The sequence below is a fragment of the Silene latifolia genome, chromosome Y, assembly GCF_048544455.1.
Source record: "Silene latifolia isolate original U9 population chromosome Y, ASM4854445v1, whole genome shotgun sequence".
Taxonomy (NCBI): Eukaryota; Viridiplantae; Streptophyta; class Magnoliopsida; order Caryophyllales; family Caryophyllaceae; genus Silene; species Silene latifolia.
This window is the reverse complement of record NC_133538.1, coordinates 159,645,450-159,652,012: the sequence shown is the minus strand read 5'-3', so window position 1 is coordinate 159,652,012 and position 6,563 is coordinate 159,645,450. Positions and strand designations below refer to the sequence as shown.

Sequence of the window (6,563 nt, the reverse complement as noted above, 5' to 3'; positions counted from 1 at the left end):
TTATATAATTTAAATATGGCCTTCAATATTTTCTCTTATAAATATTTTTTTCTCAAATTTAATATTTATTGATTTTAACTTTAATGTTTTAAAATAAAATACATAAGAGTTTTAATTAAAACTAATAAGTGATAATTAATTATGCATGATCAACGTTTTACAAATAAATTTGTGACTGGTGAAATATCATATTAATCAAAATAAAATTTATTCGAATAATACAACAATCAACAATAAGTTCTCAAATTATATCATTTCACGATACTTTATGTATCAAATCAATTAATATTTATTCAAAATGATGTGAACATAATTTTATGTAATTTTTAATTTTTTATGTATAACATGTGACATTTATCTATCAAACATATAAAGTTCAAACTCAACTTATTCAAATGTTTTGATTGTGTCTTGCATGTGATATGTGTCAAACATATCTATGGGAAATTTGCACCTTTTGTTTTTTTTTTAAACAATTATATATAATAATGTTTAGAGTTTATTACTTGTAAATATAATAGGTTGAACTTTTTCAAATATTATATTTTGATGTTTAACTTCAAAGTATTTAAAAGATAACATATAAAATATTTAACTAAAAGTAATACGGAGTATTTGGTTAGTCATAATCAATATTTTATATTTGACTTATACATATTTAATTAAAGATATTAAAGAAAAATGTAACGTGTTTTCTACTTTTTCATGTCGTTTATGATAATATATTACTTAATAATCATTAATTTTGTTTTGATTAAGCAAATGCACTCGCGATCAGTATGTACATACACACTCGTACACATACTCGTTATCACACTATTGAAACCTATCAAAATCTCATATGTATTCAATTTGTCCAATATAATTTTTTTCATTCCCAGATTATACAAATTTTCTTTTAGTAGTTTTTTTAAAGTTGTGTTTTTAATATATACAATGACTCTTCCAAATATATTTTTCTTAATGGGTTTAATAGTCTAAGTTTTATAACTTTCTCAAAATATTTTTTTACATAAATGTAAAACATCATGAGACACTCACTTTAAACATATCTACATATCAAAATATATTTCAGTAAATATAATGAAAATTATACTCAATTGAAAGCATTTTTTTACAATGAACGTAATTAATTACATTTTAGATTTTTTATCAAAATGACTTTTTAGTAAATTTAGAATCAAATCACCGTAGTTATTTAATATAATTTTATAATAAAAATTATTAAAATATAATTAATATTTTGCTGAGATTTATACAGAATTTATTATGTTTGTATTTAATTTCAGTTGTAATTAATACTTGTATTTAATGCTGGGTTGACATGTGGCGCATCCACAACGCTTCAACCTCGTTATATATATATATATATATATATATATATATATATATATATATATATATATATATATATATATATATATATATATATATATATATATATATATATATATATAGGGGCGGGTTCAGGTACGAACTAAGTTACGGTGCGAACCGTACGAACTACTCAAATACACAGTATAATACTTCTCAATACACAATACTTCTCAGATACACGGTATAATACTTTTAGATACACTAGTTCATACTTCTCAGATACACAGTAGAATACATATAGATACACTATTTCATACTTCCGGATACACAGTATAATATTTTTAGATACACTAGTTCATATTTCGGGATACAAATTGTATTACTACCGGATACACATGGTACTACAACCGGATACGCATGTCTCAGGTAGTAATATCGTGTGTATCTAGGGTGGTATTTTGTGTATCCACCACTGCTGCCGCCATCACCACTGCCCCCACCGCCGCCACCAACATTACCATGCGTATCTGGTAGTAATACCGTACGTATCCGGTAGTAATACCGTACGTATCCGGCCTGGTATTTTGTGTATCCACCAAACCCACCGCCACACCAGTGACACCACAACTTAACCTGCCGCCACAACCCCCACCAGCCCCACCCAACACTACCACAACCACAGCTACTACCACCTAATGCCCGCACCACCACCACCATCCCTAAACAAACCCCACAACCAACACCGTCCTCACCAACAACCCCGACAGTCACCAATACCGCCACCGCCACCACCACTGCCCCTAAGACCACTGTCGCCACCACCACCGCTGCCACCACAACGAACGCGACACCAGAACAAATGTCAAAAACAGCGCTCTCTCCACACCACCACGAATCTGGCTCCTCGCCACCAACTCCGGCAGGCCGTCACCACCATCAAAACATTAACAGCAACCGCCACCGCCAACCACCACATATCCACACTAGCACCATCACCACGCACACACGACTACCACCAAACACTAATAATTAGCTGGGGAAGACATTTCCCGAATCCAAATGTGCCGACATGGCCATAATTACAACTCTTTTTTCGAATTTCTACTTCATTTTCAGTAGATCTAGAGTTAAAATCACATTTTTTTAGGAGTTTGAAATATATAAATAAATCATTGGATAAGGGAGATGCACATAGAAATCGACTAATGGACGGCGATAGTTCGCTGGAGTGAACCACCGTTTTGATTGTCGGAGGAAGTCGACTTGATGATCGGTTCGTGCAAGAGGAGAGGACGAGAAAGATGGTCGAGGATGTGAATGTCGCCGGAGGATGTGAATAGTTCGCTGGAGTGAATGTCGCCGGAGGATGTGTCGTCGGCAAAGTGCCGGCGGTGCCGGCAGCAGTTGGTGATGGTGGTGTTAGGTTTTGAGAAGAAGGAGATAAGATGAGGTGAAATAAACGTTAGTGATGTGTTTGGGCCTTTTTTTAAGTCGCTGGGCTTGGGTTTGTGTAATTGTGTTTTGGTTTTCTAGTCAGTTCGTAAAGTTCGCACCGTAATTTAGTTAAATACGGATCCCGATTCTATATATATATATATATATATATATATATATATATATATATATATATATATATAGGGGCGAGATCCGTGCGAACCAAGTTTCAATACGAATCGTACAAACTAAGGCTTGACACTGTATTTCACGCAAACAGTGAACACCTATAAAATTAACCCCTTTTCCTTTCCTATTACATACTCCCCCGACCTCCCTCCACTCTCCTCTCTCATCACTTATCCTCACCTGTTGTCGCCGCCGCCGGCGAGATACGATGATGCCGGCGCATCACCGGCGACCAGTGTCGGTGCATCTCCTTCTTTGGTACGTATCTTCGGTCAACATGACCTCCATTTTTCCCTGCCTTTTCTCCACCGGAGAACACCACCACCAACTGATTTTGTTGTCACCGAACCTAGTCTCACCGGCGATGTTACCCTCACACAGTTGATCCATTTCTGGAGCGAGAAGGGTGACCAACGACGGCGAGGGGATATGAGTTTCATTCTTAGATTTACGGTACGTAGATCTGAACAATTAATAAACAGTGGTGGTTATGTTATTGGTGGTTGTTTATATGTTTGATTATATGGTTGCACTATAAACTTCTCACGCTCAAGTCCCAACTCCTATTTTCTGCAACGATTCATGTTTTTAGTTTTTGCAATTGAAGGGTTGCTGATTTGAGTACTGTGACTGAAGCAAAGAACCGCAAGGTAGATATGGACGAAATCTTTTTTGGGTATGTCCAGACATTCTCATACTTTGTTTGATTTGATAGAAGGGGAATCACAATGATCACAATGATAGATTGCTAGATATACTCATTTAAGTTACGAGATACATCCATTGACCTTGCTAGATACACTCATTTAAATTACTAAATACACATATCTTTAACTTGTTAGATACATACCTTTAGATTGATAAATACATTTCTTTAAATTACTAGATACATACCTTTAACTTGCTAGATACATTTTTTTTAGTTAGTAGATACATAACTTTAGCTTGCTGGATACACTCTTTTAAATTATTAGATACATACTTTTAACTTGCTAGATACACTTTTTGAAGCTATTAGATACATATAATTAGCTTCCTCGATACATTTCTTTAAATTACTATATACATACCTTTAGGCGCTGGATACGCTCTTTTAAAATCTCTACAAGAAATAATGACTAGTGCAGAATAATAATGGAAGAGCTAACAATGTCTTTGGCCGTTTCATTTTCACTGGCGACATCACTAACAACTCATCATAGGCCTGCAGTGCATGTTGCTATAGGTCTTAAAATCAAAGACGCCTCCTATATGGATGAAATCTGTGTTTGATGAAGGTTGTCTATGCATCATTATTCAAAATCTATCACCTAATAATATCGATCGAGGTGGTGATTTTATTTCAAGAGCTATTTCAATCTGGTTATTTGAAGGCTGATCAAATAGCTAAGGTGAATCATTTATTCCAGGTAATTGTCTTCTCCTACTGTCTTCAGTGAAATTCGGTTTTTGTCATCATGAGATTGAGATTTAGGCTTGTTCTACTCTAAAGCCCTCATGTTTGACAGATTTCACCATGACACCGAAGATCTAAAATAATAGTGAAATCCGTGAAAAATCTTGGTATTTAAATCAAGTTATTTCAAACATCAGGTATTAAAATGAAAACTTTCCATGTCATTTTATGCATTTCTGAGCATTTGGTTGTTTAATATTGCTGATGCTTTAGGATTCAATCCTAGATTCTGAATAATGGAAGACCAGCACCCGAAGTAGCCTCTGAAATGCTGTCGTACGGACTAATCCTAGATTCTGAATAATGGTATGTGGATACATATAATAGTACTTCTAGATACGCTTACAATCTTACTTATTACTCTGGATACATGTATATATTACTCACGAAATAGCCATGTCCTATTCAGAAGGCATGACATCCGGATGACAGGCTGCTGCACTTTTGGTCAGAACTCAAAGAGGCCATTGAAGAAGACAAATTTGTAGTAAGAATTCCTTCCTTTCAGTTAATTCCATCGGGTTTTCCTTGTATCATTATTCGTTCATTTCAGTTAAAAATTTTCGGATTCTATCGGGTTTTCCTTATATCATAATAACAAATCTTACTTCTGCCACTACATTTAGTATCAATGCACCAGCAAATACACAGGATACATAAATTTTATGAAGCATGAAGTTTTGGTAAGAGTAAAATGTACCACATAGTTGCACAAGCACAAGTGCATATAAATCTGAAACCCAATAACTAATTTGATGAACCCGATTGTTTGGACAATCAGTTGAGAATTTTGATAGTGCAGCTAATCCAACAACAGTCGCTAAGTGAGTCAGTTTAATGTCGACACTATCATCTAATTCATCTTCCTGCTATGCAATCCATTTGAATGAATACTAAGAGACAAATAGAGGAGGCACTAGTACTTATCAGGGGACCATATTCAACAATGAAAATTTAACATGTAAACAAACGTTGCTTTTAATCAAGAGTATATTATATCTAATGTCAATATAATATAGCTTGTCATATACGTGTATCTAGCAAGGTAAAGAAGTGTATCTAGTAAGGTATAAGAGTGTATTTAGCTTGCTAGAGATGTGTATCTAGCAATCTAAAAGAGTGTATCTACTATCTAGCTTATGAGAGATATGTATCTAGCAAGGTAGAAGCATGTATATAACAATCTAAAAAGGCGTTTTCTTTTATATGGGAGATTAATTATTTGTTTGTGTTTTTAATCATGTGATGCACTAATGCCGTTTATGCTGCTATATAATTCATGCTTTTGTTCAAGTTAACTGGTTATTTGATTCAAGTTGACATGTATTTTGTTACTTGAATGAGATTACAAAGGTATAATCAATATAGAATAAGTCGAGCTGCTTGAGGCTACTTTTGGAGATGCTAACTGATGGAGTTTATTGTGATGGCAGGATAATCTTTTAAGAAAGTATGAATAACCAATGAAATGATTGCAGCATAACTATTTTGTAGTAGTACTCCATATATCAGTATGCTTTTCTCGCTCTTAAAAATAATAATTCAGACGGTTATAGGAATGCTAACCCTACCAATGCTCGGTGATTCAACCAAGGCTTTGTTATCATATCAACTTGTACAAATCACCTCTATTTCTCATCTACTTATGCAGTTTAAAGCGACATTGTTCGAATTTGATGTAATCTCAGGTACGCCTATGAGCCGAGCGGCCCCATTGACGCTTACCTTTTCAGCCTTGTTGACGAGGACGACAAGAGTACACTACCAGGCAGCTTTGAGAGGCATTGGGGGGTATTCTACTATGACGGAACACCTAAGTACCGGCTCAACCTTGGACTGACAAAAGCGGGATCTCTTGTGGCAGCTAAAGGTGTTGAATGCCTTGACAAAAAATGGCGTGTCATGTCTTCTTCAGCTAACTTGAATGATCCCCAGATTGCATCCAGTGTAAGCTACGCTTGTGAAAATGGCGATTACACTAGTCTCGGGTATGGATTGTCTTGCAATGATCTAAGTATTCAAGGGAATATCTCGTATTCACTACTACAAATACAGGCAACCACAACGGCCCTTTAACAACGCTTATTCACGAAAATCATCAAAACACGTTGTAGAATTTATTCCGCGAATTTTACCAAACTTAATTACAACGGTTATGTGTTGTTAG

At 34.9% G+C, this 6,563-nt stretch overlaps 1 long non-coding RNA gene across 1 annotated transcript; it reads left to right on the top strand.

Annotated features, from left to right (window-relative positions):
- Positions 1 to 3,089: 3,089 nt before the first annotated feature.
- On the top strand, positions 3,090 to 4,249 carry LOC141627438 (uncharacterized). Its single transcript, XR_012537001.1, has 3 exons — positions 3,090 to 3,393; positions 3,548 to 3,616; positions 4,068 to 4,249. It is a non-coding gene; the product is annotated as an uncharacterized LOC141627438 (long non-coding RNA).
- Positions 4,250 to 6,563: the final 2,314 nt, after the last annotated feature.